Genomic DNA, 22,020 nt, shown 5'->3' on the forward strand with positions numbered 1-22,020 from the left:
TTGTTTAACAATTTAAGGACTAATGACTCAAATCAAAGTTATTATAGTTTTTCTTTTTCTGTTTATTTTTAGTGTTAGGTTTTGTTTTGTTTTTATTAGTTTCATAGTAATAGTTCTTAAATATTCTTACTATATGGGCATTTCATTGATACTTTTTTTGTTGCAGTTATTTTCTTTTTCTTTTGAAAGAAAATAACCTAAACAATGTTTGCATTATTTATATATATTAATATATTATAATATATATATTATATGTTTTTTTTGTACTGTGTCATTTATTATACTAATCTGTCAAATTTACATGCCAACTTCTTGAAAACAGAGACAAACACTGCAGCAATGCCTCCTCCTGGTGCATGCCTGAACATTATGGAGGCTCGTCACAAGCAGATGGGATATGGGAGCATCTCCAACCCTGAGAAGTTCTTTAACCAAGACTTCAAGAACCTGAAACAGTACTGTCTAACCAAAGGAGTAAGGTACCTCGATGACATGTTCCCCCCTGATGCAAAGTCTGTTGGCCAGGGGATACTGAAGCCCTCCGACCTGGCCCACGTGAAGTGGCTAAGACCTGCGGTGAGTATTTAAAGATGTTTAAACTGCACATTAGACGCAGTATCACATTACTGCAAAGCAACATTTTTTTCCACCTTTGCCCTACCATATTTGAGATTGTGAAACTATAAATCTTCTCATGACTCAAGAAGTTAAATTTTGACTATAACAGTGCCCTCTAGTGGCTGTGAAAAAGAATTAAATCAATCCTTAAAGATTAAATAAAAGATATTCTATTAAAAATGCATTCTGTTATCCTAAACAACCTGTTTAGTTAGTTTGTAATCTAGTTTAAAAATAACATGAAATATTCACATTCTGAAAAGAATCAAAGCCACAAGTTTACAAAATTATGATTATTCTTTCTTTTTCTGACTGACTTTTGATCATGAGCTTCTTTTCAGGATAATTATTCAGTTTATTTCATTTTCTGTTATATAAAAAAGTTGTGAATTAAGGGCCCTGGAAGAGTTTCATATTTCAAACTGAGACCCAAACCTCTCAAATTTGGGGCATACTCCCTGTTTTACAGCAAATTGCTCCTGATGCTGAATTTGTGGTTGATGGCGTCTCCAGATTTGACTTTGGTCAAGGTGTACTTGGTAGGGTCATTTCTTCACTCCTAATATTTACACTCTTGTATCTGCCTACAGTCCTGATTGTTCTTTTTTTGTTGTTGTTAAACAGGAAACTGCTGGTTTCTTGCATCAATCGGCGCACTGACTTTCCAGAATCACATTTTTGAACAAGTTGTTCCGCTCGACCAAAAAATCAAAGAGAACTACTGTGGCATTTTTCACTTCAGGGTAAACATCATTAAACTATCAGAATAAGAGAAGTAATTATTATCTTTAACTGTTTTTTTCCCCCACTAAACGAAAATTTAAAAGCTGTTTATTTCACAGAGTTTGGATTATTTTGTCTCTAATGATCAAATTTCATGAAACACAACAAGCTCACAAAACAATTGTATCTTTACTTTAGTTCTGGAGATTCGGGCGGTGGGTGGACGTCGTCATTGATGACAAGTTGCCGACGATCAATGGCAGACTAATCTTTGTTCACTCCAAAGATCCAAATGAGTTCTGGCCTGCTCTGCTGGAGAAAGCTTATGCCAAGTATGCAAAGAAACATATGATTTATCCGATATACAGTGAACAAGTTACATGTGGGGGATCTGTGAAAAATATTATCTACCTCTGTCAGGGTTTGTGGTTCCTACACCGACATGACTTCTGGAACTCCTTCAGAGGCTGTGATGGATTTCACCGGTGGCGTCCACATGTGCGTCCAGCTGTCGGACGCCAGTTCAGACGTGTGGGGGCTGATATGCAGAGCTGGCAAATCCAACACATTGATGAGCTGTGGTACACCTCAAGGGGTAAGCACAAATAAACAGAGTCAGAGCAGTAGCCGAGTGTGGCGAGAATAAGGCACAGCGGGACCATCTTGAATTTGAGCCATCTTTATTCAGCACTTCTCACCTCAACACACATCAACCCCTGAGTCCTGTGTTTTAACACGGCGGGCGTGATTGCGGATGTCCTGCAGGTGCGTCCGCACGGCACCGCAGACCACACCCCACCACATACCCCCACCACATACAACCCATCGCCCGATTGAGGCCGGGGAGCCATCTGGCCGAACCTACTCCCGCCCACCGGCCTCCAACCTGATGACAGGGCAGTGTCTCTTGCGGAGGCCGCCCACGCCTCCAGCAGCGACACTGGTCCGGCAGTTGAATACCTGGCGAACCGGCACGACCCTGCAGGCACAGCCGTGAGCACCTGCTCAAAGGCGGTTGGACACTCGTCCATTGTTCCAGGACAGCTTGCGTCTTGCTCTTGGCCCCAGTTCGTGCAGGTCCCCCTTACACGGGGACCTCTGTCTCCCTGCGTGGCTCCTCCATTGTCTCCGGCTGGAGCAGCTGCTCCACTGCTCCCGGCTGGACAGGACCCTCGTGCACCTGATTCCTCTCTGGCTGCAGCGGCTCCTCTACCACTCCCGGCTGGAGCAACCCCTCATGCAGCGGCTCCTCACCCAGCAGGCATGGACCCCCTCGCACCTCGTACACCTCCGACTTGAGGGCCTCCTCCACCACTCCCGGCTGGAGCAGCCCTTCCCGCAGTGGCTCCTCTACCTCCAGTAGGTGTAGACACCTCGCGTGCCTTGTCTGCCGCATTCGGCTGGAGCAGCTCCTCCACTGCTCCTGGCAGTAGCAGCCCTTCACCCAGCCGCTTACTCTCCTCCGGCCGGCGCGGACTATTGCCTGCCTCGTCTACCACCTCCGGCTGCTAAGGTGCCTAACGCGTACCTCTGCCACCTGCTCCTGCTGGATAGCCGCCAAGTCAGCCATCATCTGGGACAGCCCCTCCCTGCCCTGGCTCTGTTGTGCCGCGTCCTGGGTTTCGGCACCAGTGTGGTGAGAATAAGGCACGGTGGGACCACAGATCTTGAATTTTAGCCATCTTTATTCAGCACTTCTCGCCACAACACAAACCAACCCTTGAGTCGCCATGTTTTAACACGTCGGGCGTGATTGCGGATGCCCTGCAGGTGCGTCCGCACAGCCCAGCAGACAATGCCCCACCACACCGAGATGTCAGGCTATTGTGTACTCCACCCAAGGTAGCTGCTAGCTTCAGATAGATTGATTGGATGTTGCAACACATTGGAGAGCAGTAGGCAGTGGTTGTAATCGACCAGCAGGTGGTTGGTTCCAGTGCTTATTCCAAGCGCAGGTTGAACAGGCTATAACATATTCACGGGCGTCTCTGTCAAGTATTTAGATGTTTAGATGATTGCAGATATGCCAGATTTTTGTGGTCTGTCCAAACAATAAATGGTTGAGCCATGCTCTCCAGCCAGTGCCTCCATTCCTCCGAAGTGAGCTTGATAGCCAATACTTCCTGGTCTCCCACATCATGATTTTGTTTTGCGGATGAGAGATGGTGAGATTTAAAATGTGTTGAGTGTTTTCCACTCAGACTGCACTTCATTATCAACTGATAAAACTGGTAACATATTCCACGAAAAATATAAAACTAAAGCAATGATGTAATGATAAGTTACAGTTATGGAGTAATCAACCAATACTGCAAAAATGCAACCCAAGTTAGCATGCACTTTGGGATGCGCTTAATTGGGAATGTAGATTCTGGAACTAGAAGACAGTTTTGACCTATTTGACTCTGAAAGTTGCAAAACTTTCAGAGTACATCGGACTACAAACACGCACATTACCAACTCCGGAAGACGATCAAAGCAGCCAAACGTGAGTACAGGGACAGGGTGGAGCAACAGTTTGACAACCCTCGGAGTATGTGGCAGGGACTAAACACGATCACAGACTTTAGAGGGAAAACCAGCACACTGCAGACCACGGCCTCTCTGTGTGAGGATCTAAACGTATTCTACACTAGATTCGACACAGCGAACACCATGAGACCGGACAGTGTGCGCACCGTGGATGACGTCAGTGCGCACACTGTGTCTGAGGAGGATGTGCGGAGGTGCTTCAGGAAGGTGAACGCACGCAAAGCTACTGGTCCGGACGGGATTCCCGGCCGCGTCCTCAAGTCATGCGCGGCTCAGCTGGCTGGAGTGTTCACGCACATCTTCAACCTTTCCCTCTCTCTGTCTGTAGTCCCAGCCTGCTTCAAAATGGCCACCATCGTCCCTGTACCCAAATCCTCCACCATCTCCTCATTGAACGACTGGCGACCTGTAGCCCTGACCCCCATCGTAAGCAAATGCTTCGAGAAGCTGGTCAGGGACTTCATCTGCTCTGCACTACCCGACTCACTGGACCCTCTACAGTTCGCATACCACCACAACAGGTCCACTGATGATGCCATAGCCCTGACACTACATACTGCCCTGTCACACCTGGAGAAGAGAGACACGTATGTGAGAATGCTGTTTGTAGATTACAGCTCAGCATTCAATACCATCGTTCCCTCGAAGCTGGATAGGAAACTGCAGGATCTAGGACTGAGCAGCTCCCTCTGCAGCTGGATCCTTAGCTTCCTGTCTGACAGACGCCAGGTGGTCAGACTGGGCAGCATCACCTCATCCCCCGTCACACTGAACACTGGTGCTCCACAGGGGTGTGTACTGAGCCCTCTCCTGTACTCACTCTACACCTACGACTGCACGGCCACTAACAACTCCAACATCATTGTGAAGTTTGCGGACGACACTACAGTGGTGGGTCTTATCACCAACAGTGATGAGACAGCTTACAGGGAGGAGGTCAGCGCCCTGACCCACTGGTGTCAAGACACCAGTGGGTCTTATCATGCTACTCTTTTGACAAGATGGCGCCTGTGATCGGCAATGCCGCTGTCAAACTCTGTGTTCTCCTGTTTTATGTTGCATTACCGATTTTGCTGCTGTCTGTGGATAAGATTACAGCTACCTATGTTTACGATCGCCACACTTTACTTCGGATTAAATCAACTATGGAATCTATGGATGAAACCTGGAAATATTTTCGAGGCTTCTCTCCACCCTCCGGGCGATCAGCTGTTGCCCATTACGTCCCTTGCTTGCCCGGGCCAGGGAAAAACCGGAGCCGCCATTCCCGGACAAATCACCGTCAGAGAAGACGAGGAAGGAGAGCGGGCATCCAAGTGAGATTACGGAAATATAAGAGTACCGCTGATTTAACGTCCTGCTTGGAGCTCTCAACATTGGATGTTTTTGCTAAGGCGGACCTCCAGCTAAATACACAGCTTCCCCACTTGGGCTTCATCAGGACGCCGTGTCTGAGAACAGTCTTCCCAGACCATGTGAGTGACCGTCCTATTGTCCCACGGATTATACTAAACGGTAAAAAGCCCCGAGGAGTATGCAGTGCGAACCTGCACCAAGCCCCTCAGGGTGTAAACAGTGATGCTCCAGCACCGCCGATTAACATGGCTCTATTAAATTGCCGCTCGATCTCAAATAAGGCATTTGTTCTCAACGACCTTTTCATTAGGAATAATTTGGACTTTATGTTCCTAACTGAAACCTGGCAGCGGAATATGGAATTTGTCCATTTTAATGAACTGTGTCCAGCAGACTGTAAGTGCTTAACCACACCGCGTCTCTCAGGACGTGGTGGTGGGTTGGCAGTTATTTCTAGAAACTCCTTTTTCTGTCGGCTGGTAAAGACCCCCTCCTTTAACTCCTTTGAAATCCAGATGATGAAGATCAATAGGACTCACCCCTTCTATGTGATTTTAATCTATAGGCCACCGGGACTAGCTAGGAGTTTCTTAGTGGAGTTTGGGGATTTTCTATCCTCCACCATTAAGCTGGAAAGAATTCTTCTGCTGGGGGATTTTAATCTTCATGTTGATGACAGTTCATGTCACGCTGCTTCGGATTTTCTCACTCTCTTAGACTCTTTTAACCTTGTCCAACATGTGACTGGGCCAACACACAGTGGTGGCCACACCCTGGACCTGATATTATCACTGGGTTTGGATATTGGCCCAGTCCATTGCAGAGACATTTTTATTAGTGATCATAAATACCTTTTATTTGACCTTTCTTTTACTTATGACACTCTACCCTCTGTTTATGAGAAGCGTTCACGATTAATTAACGACTCAGCGGTAGAAGAATTTATGGAATTGTTTGATAACAATTTATCTGAAACAGATGATATAGATCAGCAGATGGCCTCCTTCAATTCACAATGTCAAAAAATTCTAGATAAAGTGGCTCCTCTTAAAATCAGGAAAGGCAGTACTGTTAAATGCCCGCCCTGGTTTACAGAAGCTATCCGCAGCTTTAGGCGAATATGCCGAAAAACCGAGCGCCTGTGGAAAAATCACAAAACTCGAGGTTCACAAGCTCCATTTAAAAGAACTATTATCTACCTTTAATGACATGGTGACAGACTCAAGAGCCACTTACTTCTCTCAACTACTTGCAGTAGGAAAAAGAAATCCGAAAGTTGTCTTTGATACAGTGAGTAGCATCGTCTCCCCCCCAACGCCATGTATACCTGTCTTTTCAGATAAAGACTGTAATGAATTTTTAAAATTTTTTCAAGATAAGATTAGTTGCCTAAGAGGTAACATAACTCCCTCAGGTAACCCCACCAACTATGATCGTCCACACTCCATAATTATGGAATCTTTCCTCCCAGTTTCTTTAGAGGATTTATTGGAAACACTGACTCAATTGAATCCTTCAACGAGTTTAGCTGATGTCTTACCTACTCATCTATTTTGTAAAGTTTTTGAGACCATCGGGCCCTCTGTGGTCACGCTGATAAACCATTCATTGCTATCTGGCTCTGTCCCCAGGTGCTTTAAACAGGGGGTTATTCAACCTCTGCTGAAAAAGCCTAACCTGGATCCAACACTTCAGTCAAGCTACAGGCCCATCTCAAAACTTCCTTTTATCTCTAAAATCTTAGAAAAAGTTGTTTGGCTACAAGTAAAGAAAGCGCTGGAGAAGCATAACATTCTTGATAAATTCCAATCGGGTTTTAGAAAGTTACACTCTACAGAAACAGCTCTGCTGAAAGTCACAAATGACCTCTTGATGGCTGCAGACAGGGGTGATTGCTCAGTCCTGGTTCTTCTGGACCTTAGTTCAGCCTTTGATACCGTTGACCATCAGATCTTAATCCATCGCTTAAATTGCATGGTAGGGATATCTGGATCTGTCCTAAAGTGGTTCACCTCATTTCTGGAAGATAGGACGCTTCTAGTTTCAGTGGGAAACTTCCAATCAGACGTGGCGAAGTTCCTATGTGGAGTTCCACAAGGTTCGGTTTTAAGCCCCCTGTTATTTTCACTATATATTCTTCCCTTAGGCCGGATCATTAGCGGTTTCAAAAATATTTCTTATCATTTGTATGCAGACGACATCCAATTATACATTTCTTTTAAATCTTGGGAATTAGACAAGCTATCCACTCTTATGGACTGTCTTAAGGAAATTAATCTTTGGATGACAAACAATTTCCTGCAACTGAACGCAGATAAGACAGAGTGCTTAATCCTTGCCCCAGAGAATATCAAGCCCCAAATTAGTCAACATCTGGGTGCTTTTTCATCGACGATAAAAGCCACTGCTCGGAATCTTGGGATAATTTTTGACCAATCTTTGTCCTTTGACGTTCATATTAAATCCGTGACCCGTTCCTGCTTTTTCCACTTAAGAAATATTGCCAAACTCAGGACTATTGTCTCCACAACCGAACTGGAGATGCTTGTCCACACCTTTATTTCCTCCCGGCTAGACTATTGTAATGCACTTTTCTCCTGTGTATCTAAGGCCTCACTAAATCGGCTCCAAGCGGTTCAAAATGCTGCAGCAAGGCTTTTAACCCACAGCAATAAATTTTCCCATATCACTCCTATACTAAAATCCTTGCATTGGCTTCCGATTGGGTATAGATATAAGTTTAAAATCCTCACCTTTACGTTTATGTCTCTACAAGGTGAGGCCCCCATCTATATCTCGGAGCTTCTCAAACCCTATTCTCCAAAGCGAACTCTTAGATCCACTGATAGTGGTCGTCTATCTATTCCACGGACTCGTCTGAAAACAAAGGGGGATCACGCTTTTCAAACCCTGGCTCCAATACTGTGGAACGGTTTACCCTCCTCACTACGCACCATCGACACGGTGGCCTCTTTTAAAAAACAGCTTAAAACTCATCTGTTTAGACAGGCATTTGGGTAATATGTTGTCTTATTTTATATTTATATTGTACTATTGCCTGTTTGATATGCTTTTATATTTCTTCTAATATTGTTCGTTTGACATGTTTTTATGTGAAGCACTTTGTAACAGCGTTTTTGTCTTAAAAAGTGCTATATAAATAAATTTTACTTACTTACTTACTTACAACCATCTCACCCTCAACGTCGCAAAGACAAAGGAGTTGATAGTGGACTTCCGGAGGTGCAGAGAAGTACACACCCCCATCACCATCAACGGCGCTGCTGTGGAGAGAGTGAGCAGCTTCCGGTTCCTTGGCGTACACCTGGCTGAGGATCTTACATGGTCAGTACACACAAACAAAACAGTGAAGAAGGCGCAGCAGCGCCTCTTCTTTCTCAGGAGACTGAAAAGATTCGGCATGAGTCCCTGCATCCTCAGGACCTTCTATCACTGTGCCATTGAGAGCATCCTCACTGGATGCATCACCACCTGGTATGGCAACAGCACCGCCTTCTCATGGAAAGATGAGAATGCTAAATCATGGAGATGAAGATGGTGAATATACTTGAACACAAGCATCTTGTGATGTGGATTTTTTTTGTATGCATACATGAACTGAGAATGATGTACATAGATTATACCCATCATTTTCATGGCAAAAGCCTTTTTTTAATTTTAGAAGAAATATTTTTTTTGTAACTTTGGTCTCCCGCATCTGTGAATCCTTATATTGAGGGTGACTTGAGTTGATAGCTAGACTCTCCAGCGAGTAGTGCGGTGCTCTGAACGGATAATTGGAGGTGAGCTTCCCTCCCTCCAAGACATCTACAGGAAGCGGTGCCTGAGGAAAGCGGGGAGGATCATCAAGGACTCCAGTCACCCCAGCCATAAACTGTTCAGACTACTTCCATCAGGAAGGAGGTTCTGCAGCATCCGGTCCCGAACCAGCAGACTGAGAGACAGCTTCTTCCACCAGGCCATCAGACTGCTGAACACTTCATAGACACCTCAGCTTCACTACTGGAACTTTAACATTATGCACTCCATACTGTACAGTAACGCCACTGTTTTGCACATGTCTCACTCTGTATATTTTATTTTATATATTTTTATTTATTGTTTACTCTATTTAATTTGTAAAATATGTGTACACACACACACACACACACACACACACACACACACACACACACACACACACACACACACACACACACACACACACACGTAGAAAAATATTTAGTATACACATCCAGAAATGCATATACTATTATATATTGTACATATATTTATTAGTTTCAGATGTAGCCATTCTTGTATTTTGCTTGTTTACATTATTGTATTTTGCACAACTCTGTTGCTTGTGAAGCTCGCACACAAGAATTTCACTCACATGTGCTGTACCAATGTACCTGCACATGTGATGTGACAATAAAAGTGATTTGATTTGATTTGATTTGAACTTTTTTGTTAATTGACTGCCAGAAGTAGCTTTATGAAGACAAATAAGTGTGTCGCAAAATGTTGAAATTTGCTTTAAATCAACATAACGAAAAATTTTGCAGTCACTTTTTCCTAATGATATTATTGTATCAGAAGTCTTTGGTCATTGTAAAAAATAAAAATAATGTTCTTTGGTTGTAGGAAACATCTGCTAACACAGTTTTGCCAAATGGACTGGTCCAAGGGCACGCCTACACTGTAACAGGGGTTAAAGAGGTAAAGAATTATACAGTAATCACAGTTATTATTGGAAGTGAATCTACAGTAATAACATTTCCCACAGTATGCAGTTTAGGAAGAATTACAGCAAAAACAGGTTCCTGACATATTGGACAAATATGTTAAAGGGGAGATTTAAAAACCTTTGAGCATACATTTAAATACCATAACAACTGATTTTTCTGTTGCCTGCTGCCAGCTTATTAGCCAAGGAAAAGTTGTGAAGCTGATCCGTTTGTGGAACCCCTGGGGCAAAGGAGAGTGGGAAGGAGACTGGAGTGATTGGTAAGCAGTAATCAGCTTTGGTACTGTTTCATGAAGACATGATGGATAAAATTACATGTTGTAAAAATGTTGACATCTGCATTGTGTACTTGCTGCTCTAAAAGTGACTCAGTTACTCAAGTAGTTCTGGTCTTTAAGGGAAATTTAGTCTGAACTGTTTTTTCCAGTTACTGCTTAAACAAACCGGTGTAATATTTAGTTTAAAATGCAGGTGAAAGTACAACCTTTTAACCTATATTGAGTGTTGGGACTAACGCGTTACAGTAACTACGTTATTATTGTGGTAACGAGCACGGTAACTAGTTATTATGCCAAAATCAGGATTCAATCGTTACTGGGATTTAGATAGGGTCGTTATTCGTTACTTCTTGCGGTGGCTATCGTGGAGCTTCCACAGATTCAGTAACATTAGCAAGTGGAGGAGGCCAGCAGGTGGATGGGGGAAAGGGGAAGCAGGTGAAGCAGAGACCAGAGGCGGCCGACGGTCGGAGTGTCAGGTGAACTGAACTTCAGGTAAGAAGTTATGACCTGCAGTCTCTCTGGGTGAGATATAAACCAAGTTTAGGGGTAGTTTATTTTCGTTATGCGACTTTTTCATTCTGGGTACTAGCTAGCATGACAGAGTTTCTATACAGCTGGGTGGGTGCTATGATGTTACTGATGTTGAACTTTATTTTGTTCATAAGGTTAATTATTAGTGTTGCCAACCGTCCCATGAAAAACGGAATTGTCTTGTATTCAGAGAAAATATCAAGCGTTTCGTATCGAGGTGAAAAGGGACACAGTTTGTCCCGGACTTCAGCTAGAATGAAAAAGACACAAAGCTGGAGTTATTCTGTGTCTTTGCTGCACAGCTGCCTCTTCTTCTCTCATTCTCACCCCTCCCTCTCCTGTTGCTACTTCAATCATGAAACTGATCAATGATCAGCTGATCGGATTTTCTCTCTCGTTTGTTTATCGCTCACTTTGCGCCGAAAGAGGAAACCAGCGGATGTCGCGCTAAACAACAGCAGCACGTTTAAGCTTGATCAGCTGTTGTTAGAATACTTAGATGCTTTCTAGTATCAGCTGATGTTTGCTGGAGCCACAGCTGTAAAAGCTGCTGGTCATGATATCGGTTTGGGTATGTGGTGAGAGGGAAACATGAAGATGAAACCAGGAGATGTCTTTACTGAATCATCAGAGCTGAACAGGTGATGGAGAAACAGGTTTACCTTTTAGGTGACATGAATGAGTTGAAGGGAAGTTATGAACTGTTTCTGAGAGACAAATAACCCCAGGATCCTTTTTTACGTAGCTGACGGCTGGCAACTGCAGGGGCGGGTCTAGCTAAGTTTTGCCGGGGGGGCCATGTAGGGCATTAACAGGGAGAGGGGGGCACAAAGAAATACTTTTCTTTCTTATTCTCATTTAAAATATCTAGCTTTTAATGAATAATTATCTCAATCTTACAACAAACAATTGATAGATTGATACATATATACCATCAAAACAGTGTATATCACTGTCACAACAGCATTTGTTTTCATTCAAAGGCTTTATGATTTTTCCTATAATGGCGGCCGCTCTCTAGTCAAAATGCCTGGGCTGATTTTTTGTCCCAGTCCAGCCCTGTATGCAGCTCATCTGCAGTCTGGTGTTACCTACATCTTCCTATTCAGAAGGCAGAATTTCCGAGTTCTGAGTACAATCAAAGCACCACGACTGCAGTTTTTGTGTTGGATGTAAGAAGCGCACATGACGCTGTGACGTAGGCTAGAATCATGGGGGTGCTCAACGACGGCCCAGGCGTTGGATTTCTCTCGTGGAAATATGCACATTATTTTTTCCTTTCTGTTGGAAGGTAGCACAGTGCACTTGTGGAAAGTAAGCAAGCTAGAAGACTGGCAAAGTTATGGAAGCAACACATTAACAAGAGAATTCTGAGTAAAACCAAAGTTACTTTCCCTAGTAACTAGTTACTTTGAAAGTAACGAGTAACTTGAAGTAACAGAGTTACTTTTGATAGAAGTAACTATTAATGTAACTAAGTTACTAATTTAAAGTAACTTACCAAACACTGCCTATATTTACTTAGGGAATATTTTTTCTTCAATACATGCAACTCTAGATAAAAATTAACAACATAATGTGTCATCTCTTACCTAAAATACTGTCTTTAAGGTCCCCCATGTGGAACACTGAGTTCTCAAGACCGCCAAAAGTGCCTTTCAGTGGCTGATGATGGAGAGTTTTGGTAAGCAAATTTCGTCAAAAGAAAACTACAACCTCTGGCGGTATTATATTAATACCACCAGAAGTTGTAGTTTTCTCTTTTTTTGCTTTATTTACTCTGTACTATGTTATAAGCTTAGAGTTTTATACTTTGACATCACATCTAAATAAATTAGGAATGAGAATCTACCTGATTTTATTAACAGGATGGCATTTGAAGATCTCTGTAAGTTCTACACAGATCTTGACATCTGTGGCCTGAAACCAGACTTCATAGATGGAAAATCCTCTGCTCAGTGGAAGACCTCTGTGTACGAGGGTCGGTGGGTTGCTGGAACTACTGCTGGAGGCTGCATAAATAACAGAGGTAATTATATAGCATATACTGGAATATAGGTGTTTAAATGTTCTGTTGTACATTAAAACAATATTAATGTTTTGCTATAATACAGAAAAACACATTTGCAAGAAAATAAGATGTTACAGAAACATGCAGAAACTGATTGTCACTGAGCTCTGACAAATAAGGGGAATGAGGGAAAGGGCCAGCGCCACATACAGCAAAAACATAATGTTTTAATCTTCAATTCATGTAAATAAAACATATTTTTCCCTCTATGTCCTCCAGACACTTTCTGGACAAATCCACAGTATCGAATTAAGGTCGTAGGTGAAAACTCTGAGTCCAATGGGGAGAAAAACATCCTAGTGTCTCTCATGCAAAAGCCTGACAAGAGGAACAGACGCCTGGTGTAGAACCTCCACATTGGTTTTTCTGTATATTTAGTAAGTATTTCTCTGTCTCTATCTATCATACATATGGAAAGAAAATGCATGCAAAAGAGAACATAAACTAACTATGGTGAAAATAAAAACCATGTTGAAGTTGACATTTTCAGAGCATGAAAATGTATTTAACCATTGTCAGAATTTGTATCGTAATGTGGAAACAACAATAATAATGTGGCATTTAAATGCAGAAAATGACAGATCAAAAATTAACTACAACATAAAAATTATTTGTGGGCTAGAAAACATTTTGTTAGCAAGCCAAGCTTTAATATGCTGTCCAAACATTCATACAGTGGCTGTGCACATGTTGAAATAACTAACTAATGACTAACTGAATTATTATTTATTCCCAACATGAATGAAATTCCTGACGTCCTTCAAGGTGACCAAAGACGTAAGAAGCTAATTTATTCTATTTCATGTTTATAATACACATACAGTGGCTTGCAAAAGTATTCGGCCCCCTTGAACTTTCCCACATTTTGTCACATTACAGCCACAAACATGAATCAATTTTATTAGAATTCCACGTGAAAGACCAACACAAAGTGGTGTACACGTGAGAAGGGGAACGAAAATCATACATGATTCCAAACATTTTTTACAAATAAATAACTGCAAAGTGGGGTGTGCGTAATTATTCAGCCCCCTTTGGTCTGAGTGCAGTCAGTTGCCCATAGACATTGCCTGATGAGTGCTAATGACTAAACAGAGTGCACCTGTGTGTAATCTAATGTCAGTACAAATACAGCTGCTCTGTGACAGCCTCAGAGGTTGTCTAAGAGAATATTGGGAGCAACAACACCATGAAGTCCAAAGAACACACCAGACAGGTCAGGGATGAAGTTATTGAGAAATTTAAAGCAGGCTTAGGCTACAAAAAGATTTCCCAAGCCTTGAACATCACACGGAGCACTGTTCAAGCAATCATTCAGAAATGGAAGGAGTATGGCACAACTGTAAACCTACCAAGACAAGGCCGTCCACCTAAACTCACAGGCCGAACAAGGAGAGCGCTGATCAGAAATGCAGCCAAGAGGCCCATGGTGACTCTGGACGAGCTGCAGAGATCTACAGCTCAGGTGGGGGAATCTGTCCATAGGAAAACTATTAGTCGTGCACTGCACAAAGTTGGTCTTTGCATAAAGAGTGGCAAGAAGAAAGCCATTGTTAACAGAAACCATAAGAAGACTTGTTTGCAGTTTGCCACAAGCCACGTGGGGGACACAGCAAACATGTGGAAGAAGCTGCTCTGGTCAGATGAGACCAAAATGGAACTTTTTGGCCAAAATGCAAAACGCTGTGTATGGCGGAAAACTAACACTGCACATCACTCTGAACACACCATCCCCACTGTCAAATATGGTGGTGGCAGCATCATGCTCTGGGGGTGCTTCTCTTCAGCAGGGACAGGGAAGCTGGTCAGAGTTGATGGGAAGATGGATGGAGCCAAATACAGGGCAATCTTGGAAGAAAACCTCTTGGAGTCTGCATAAGACTTGAGACTGGGGCGGAGGTTCACCTTCCAGCAGGACAACGACCCTAAACATAAAGCCAGGGCAACAATGGACTGGTTTAAAACAAAACATATCCATGTGTTAGAATGGCCCAGTCAAAGTCCAGATCTAAATCCAATCCAGAATCTGTGGCAAGATCTGAAAACTGCTGTTCACAAACGCTGTCCATCTAATCTGACTGAGCTGGAGCTGTTTTGCAAAGAAGAATGGGCAAAGATTTCAGTCTGTAGATGTCTGTGAAGGTTCTCAGTCATCCAGATCATCGTAATCTAAGGAGCTTGGAAAGAAAAGCGTCTGGGCTTCTTTAAGTTGCTTGAAGACGTTTCACCTCTCATCCAAGAAGCTTCTTCAGTTCTAAGGTCAAATGGTGGAGAGTCCCAGATTTAAACCCAGTAGGAGTATCCCCCCAAAAGAGGGACAAAAGGTCCCCCTGATGATCCTCTACCTAATCACATGAGCCAAGGCTCCCTTGGCTCCCTCTATTGGGGGGATACTCCCACTGGGTTTAAATCTGGGACTCTCCACCATTTGACCTTAGAACTGAAGAAGCTTCTTGGATGAGAGGTGAAACGTCTTTAAGCAACTTAAAGAAGTCCAGACGGTTTTCTTTCCAAGCTCCTTAGATTTCAGTCTCTAGATGTGCGAAGCTGGTAGAGACAGACCCTAAAACACTGGCAGCTGTAATTGCAGCAAAAGGTGGTTCTACAAAGTATTAACTCAGGGGGCTGAATAATTACGCACACCCCACTTTGCAGTTATTTATTTGTAAAAAATGTTTGGAATCATGTATGATTTTCGTTCCACTTCTCACGTGTACACCACTTTGAATTGGTCTTTCACGTGGAATTCCAATAAAATTGATTCATGTTTGTGGCTGTAATGTGACAAAATGTGGGAAAGTTCAAGGGGGCCGAATACTGTTGCAAGCCACTGTATGGTGATGTGAAAAAGAAAGTACACTGTCTTTCACTATTAAGGTTTTATGTATCAGGAAACACTGCTATGTTGTAAGCAGGGGCGGAGCGTGGGGGTGGCTTACTGGGCTTAAGCCCGGGTTGTTTTGTCAGAAGCCCGGGGTCTTTTGGAGTGTAATTTTTTCATAGTTAGATGCCTGGCTGACAACTGTATAAAACAAAAAGTACACACAATATTCGAAGCACATAGTGCACACTGTGGGAATTTACGACTGTGCATGAATCCCCCCTGATATTGGTATGATCCGAGCTCAGTCACTAAGCGACTGAGAGAGGGGGTGGGGCAGCTGCTGCCAGCAGTGAGTGCGCTGTTGGAGAAACGGAGCCAGCCATACTAAGGAGAGCTTAAGTTTGACCAGGTACCAAAGCAAATCATTCCTACTGTACAAATAATGTAAATATGACGGTGCATCATGAAAGATTGATATCAAACTGATCACTTGACCAATATTACGTTACTCGCTCTTCAAGTGAATCAACAAATGGCGAAATGAAAAGCCGAACAAATGCTATTTTTTTAAGAGAGTCTTAGCTTACGTGTGTTTATTTCATATTTTCAGTTCTTACCCTCCCCGACTAAATCGGTTTCAGTTATGTACTGAAATATAAGAATGGACATTAGAGGGTTCTTTCAAAGAAAAAACTCAGGTAAATGTTATTTTATATATTATGCTTTGTATGTTGTTCAGTATATTTCTATGCAAAACAAGAGGGGTTTCAGTACACAGCAGGATATTCACATTTGTAACCAGATATTTACATACACTTTAGGGAGAAAACATAAAATATTTTTACTGTACAACATCAATTTAGAGTAAACTTTTGTTTTAGATAAATATTGAAATATATTTTGAATTAGTTAAATGTCAGAATAAAGAGAGAGAGAGAGATCTATTTTTATCACTTTCATCAAATTTAGGAGTACATGTACACTAAGTTTATTGTTAATTAATAAGAAAACTCCAGAGGATTCCATTCTGAGCTGAAGAAGCTTCTGATAGGTTAGTAGAGTCCATGTGAGTAAAGTGGTGGCACAGCTGTGGATGCATATAAGGCAAAACACAGAGCCTGTTTCTTTGAAATGGGAAAACCAAGCGATATCAACCAAAACACCAGAAAAAGAACTGTGGACCTCCATAAGTGTGGCTCAATTTTGAATACAATTTGGTGCCATTTACAATTAAGAAATACAGATAGTTTCTCTCTTTACTCTTAAAGTTAACAAATGTGTTTTTTATATTTATCAATCAAAAAAAATAAACATTTAGTCTGATTTGATGTTGCAATTAAAAAAGTGTTTGTGTTTTGATCTGAAGAGTTTGTAAATATCTGGTTTCACCTGTATATTTGATGATTGTCAGCACACAGAGGGAGAGAGAGGAACAGAGAGGGAGATGGAGAATGAGGACAGAACAGAGATGGAACAAGAGCAGGTGAGACACACATGTTAGTCAAATGGTCGTTTGCCAAAAGTATCACCGTATAATAGGTACTCATGTATCTCGTACCTAGTGTTTCTTTTTAGGTTTGTTATTTTTCAAATTCTATATTTATTAAGTTTTGCAGGCTTGTTTGCACAACAAGGCTAAATAATTATATAAACTTTTCTCAATCTAAATAGTGTACTTTGGTAGAATTAAACAAGTGTAGTGCAGGTCTATGATGATTTTTAGTGCTACTATCATCTAGTTCTGATTGTGGTTCTGTCTTGGTTAAATCCCAAGTACTCCTGATTTTGAACTCTTGTAGTCCTGTTTTAATTCTGGATCAGTTCTGAGTCTGGTTGAATTGGGGTTTAGTCCTCATGTCTTGATACAGCCCTGACCTTGTTCTGCCTTGCCGCTTAATTAAAAAACTAGTTTAAGGTGTCCTGCACATGTGATATATATTTTTCCCTATAAGAAGACATTCTTTTTTGAACAAAACTCAAAACAGAGCCTATTAATCTTTCACTCATTTCTAACCCCCCCCCCCCCCCCCCCCAAAAAAAAAAAAAAAAAAAAATCCCACATGCATACTACCCTTTTGGGCTAAGCCCCGGGTGTTTCAAATGTCTGGCTCCGCCTCTGGTTGTAAGATTGTTTAAATCAAAAACAATGCATGATATAACACACTGTGTAATTATTTATGTAACAAAGGCCAAGCCAAATAAGAGGTGTGTGGAAAAACTAAGTACACCCCATGGTTCAATAAGCTGTAGAACCAGCTTTAGCAGCAATAACGTGAAAGAACATTGTTGCTGCAATTCATTGAGGTTTGTCTGCATTTGTTTATGCTCAACTCTCTCGAGGTCCCGCCACAGTGTTTCAATTTGTTGTACGCCAACTGTTGGTGTTCATTTGTGATTGTATTTATCTCATTTTACAGCTAATTTATGTGCTGATACATAAAACCTTCAAGTTGACATGTCTGTACGCACTTCAGAAACTTCTTCAAATGAAATTGGGGAGCTGAAATATCACTTTGAATAATTTCAGTACAAAACGCAAAGTGGGAAGTTTCCAGCAATGTTCTTCAACACCCATCTGCCTGTTGCTCGGAGTGATAAATACATGAATGCTCGTGAGGTGATAGAGTTCCTTATGCTGAAGCCTGGTGAATACCTGATTGTGCCATCCACCTTCAAACCCAACGAGACAGCCTCCTTCATCCTCACCATCCACTCAAGAGAAGAGACATGTTGCTAGTATGCTCACCCTCGATGTCTGAAGATATGACATAAAAAAAAGTTTTGAAACAAAATTTGCATTTGACACATTACAATTGATTTCTATGAAAGTAATGCATATTGGTCTCCCCACAGTGAGAATTCAAATTCAAATGAGCAAAGATATGAGCCAGTTGAAAAGGTTTGTAACAAATCATTTAATTGTGTCCGTGTTATTTTGCTGTTCATGTGTTATTAATGTGAACTGTTGACTCGTCAGGTCACAAAAGTAAAAAACCATCAGGATGAAGAAAACAAGAAAACATTCTTCCGTCAATACTCTGACAAGGTAATTAAAAAAGATCTTTTTGCTAATAATATTAGCCGCATTACTGCAATATTACAAGTTTATATAGCATTATGTGTCTAACGTCTGTGTAATGTATCATGTAGTAAACCAAATCAATTAATGTTTCAGTATGAAGAAGTGGATGCTGAGCAGCTCCAGAGGCTTCTAAATGAAAACATCCTGAAAGGTTTGGCCTTTAAAAAGTCTGTCAAGCTCAATTTAAATTTACTGGGCCACCTACACATGGCTGTTTGGCCATGGGAACCCATTCCATGAAGCTCCTTGTGCACAGTTTTTGTGCTGATGTTATTGCCAGAGGAGGTTTGGAGCCCTGTAAATACTTTTGTTCATATAGCGTAGTTTCCAGGTCTGACCCGTCCAATTTATAAATCAGTATTATTTCCTGTAAGCCTTCATCGGACTCTGGCAAACTCTGGTTTATGAGACTATGACTCTAACTTATTAATACAAAATTAACTGTGGTCCACATGAGTGTAAACATCAGTAATACAGCAGGGTGTGCAAGACCCTCAGTTTCTTAATCGCCATGGCTACTTCGACATGCAGTCTATGACTCTGAATACTGTGGATGACAATTGTGCTACACTGTCTTTGCTAATTCAACTCTGTTTTATTTAGGAGAAATGAAATCTGGAGGGTTCAGCCTTGATGCCTGTCGCAGCATGGTGGCTCTAATGGATGTATCCTGTTATAATACATGTGATACTGGAAAAAGCAGATTAAGAAACTTTGTAGTTTGCCTTTCTGAGCTGTTGAAAAGTAACAATGAATCTTTGTAGGTACATAACAGAAGAATAGTCTATGTGTAAGCAAACCTGAGTGGTCTTCTGTTGATATAACCAGCATTACTCATCTGAAAGACCAGACTAAGATTTGTCCCTTTGCTACCTTAATGTGGGTTTTAAAAGACATCAATCACAGGCAAACTAAACAGTGAGGAATTTGTCCGTCTGTGGAACAAGGTCACCAAGTACAAGGTAAAGGGAAAAAAACAGTCTTAAAACATATATCACTACATCTGCTATAGATGTGAAGATTTTCCCTGATCACAGTTTCTTTTTTTTTTCTTCTCTTATCAGGAGACTTTCTTCCTCACCGACGTTTCAAAAACAGGAACGCTGTCACTGAGTGAGCTGAGGAACGCATTTGTAGCTTCAGGTATATCAGACAAGGATTCAGTATATTTAATATAAATGTAATATGTTCAAATATAAATAGTATGAACAAAAAAAAAATTCTGTGCTTCATACTGCAACACTGAATCACATTAAATTATGTAATAAAATTCTAGATTATAGTTTAACTGCATAAATTATCATTAGAAAAAATACAAGAATTATAGTATAGTATTGTATAATTAATATATATTCATTATATAGATGATATTGTAAACGTCACAGTAAACATGTTAATGTTTGGATAAAAATTATCATCATAAATTTACAAGCACACAAACCACTTCCTGGTGCATTTGGATGAGGGGAAATGAGGGTTTCTAATATCTGCAAATACCTGCCCCCCTTGTCCTTATTATCTGGTTAGGCAAAATATACCTTTATCTGTGACTTCTGCTTTATTTGCATCAGCCAGACAGGACAGGTTCAACCAGAGAACCTCCCTCCCTGTACACTACCCATCCCATGAAACAACCAAAGCCCTGAATAGCTCCTTTGGAGCTGGATGAGATTGTTTTCCAAACATATTTAAAGCCTGATGGCAAGATTAGATGATCCCGAGTCCAGCTGTTGGCCCACATCCTACTTACTTACTCTTGATGTCAGGTCATCCTTATGACTTTGCACATGGCTGAATATTGTGACTACTGTCTGTCATCCTCACAAATGGCATGGGATTTCATACCAGCTTAATAATGCAATTAGATAGATGGATAGATAAGCAAACTCCTCCTGAAGTCTGACTGTGTGTGTTCTTCAGGAATGAAGGTTTCAGATGACATGCTCAGTCTGATGGCTCTGCGCTATGGCGCCTCCTCTGGACACATGGCACTGGAGTGCTTCATCAATCTCATGATTCGCTTGGACTGCATGAAGAGTAAGTGAAGCCGAGAAGAAATAACAACAGTAGATGTGTAGATAGCTGAAAATAAATCTCATGCAGTGAGAATGAAAAGTTTTTTCAGTTGAAAACATCTTTCTCGCTTCTAAGATTTGATTAAGGTTCATGATTTGTACAGTTTAAACTCAAAGTTGTGTTCTTCAACAGAAATCTTCAAACAGTTGTCTGATGGAAAATCCATTAATCTCAAGGAGTCAGAGGTAATAAAGTCACTTTAGTGCTGACAGAGCAAACGAATAAATAAATATAAATATTTATACAAAGAAAATGCATTCGTTTAAATGGTGATACTTAAATGTTATTAATAAATAATCTCTGTCTTATTTTCAGTGGATGTACGTTTCCATGTACACTTAAGCCAGCTGAAAGACAGATGCACGTTTCATCTGGAAAACACAAGAAGATATTTCAAAAACTTGTTTTCTGTGAATTAGCTATAACACTTTATTACTTTGAAACAACTAAACACAATAATGTGAAACTATAACAAACACTATCATTTAAAGCTGTAAACCATATGCCTCTCTGCATATTATGTCAATGACTGAATAACTGCTTTTTATTTATAAATAGTATTGCAAACTTGTCAATCTGTGTTTGAATTAGAGATGGCACGATACCACTTTTGTATGTCCAATACCGATACCGATATCATAAATTTGGATATCTGCTGATACCGATATGAATCCGATATAGTGTATTTTTTAATCAATAAAACTGTTTTAATATCTTGCTGTGTTTTGTATAAGTTCATACTGAAGTTTTAAAAAAATAAATAAATAAAGCTATTCTGTTAAACCTGTATGCAAAAAATACACTGCACCCAAAATATTTCATAGTTCAGCAAAACTGATCAATCTAATAAACTTAAACCTACTCCATCCTCCTTATTCTGGTATTTTAAAGAGCACTTAGCGGAAATATTAAGCAACCTAACTACGGTAATAGGGTTGCCAACTCCCAGCAAAAAAAAAAAAAAAAAAAAGGGAAGCACCCCCACCCTCCACCTCATGATGCTTAACATCTTTCTTCAACAAATTTGCAGACTGCACAGATTGAACCTTCCCAAAGGAAAAAAGTAGCTTCCTAGGGTATATTAGACTTAATAGTTACTATATACAGTAATGGATTTTATACATTTTACATCAGATTAAAACTTTGGGTGTAAGATTCAGATAGTTATTTATTAAA

General features: G+C 41.1%; 1 pseudogene; it reads left to right on the forward strand.

Moving 5' to 3' along the window:
• The first annotated feature begins 339 nt into the window (after positions 1–339).
• On the forward strand, positions 340–21,186 carry LOC146646420 (calpain-1 catalytic subunit-like; annotated as a pseudogene).
• Positions 21,187–22,020: the final 834 nt, after the last annotated feature.

This window comes from Rhamphochromis longiceps, linkage group LG19 (genome assembly GCF_057381845.1).
Source record: "Rhamphochromis longiceps isolate RC_006_pf linkage group LG19, R_longiceps_female_GT1.1, whole genome shotgun sequence".
Classification (NCBI taxonomy): Eukaryota; Metazoa; Chordata; class Actinopteri; order Cichliformes; family Cichlidae; genus Rhamphochromis; species Rhamphochromis longiceps.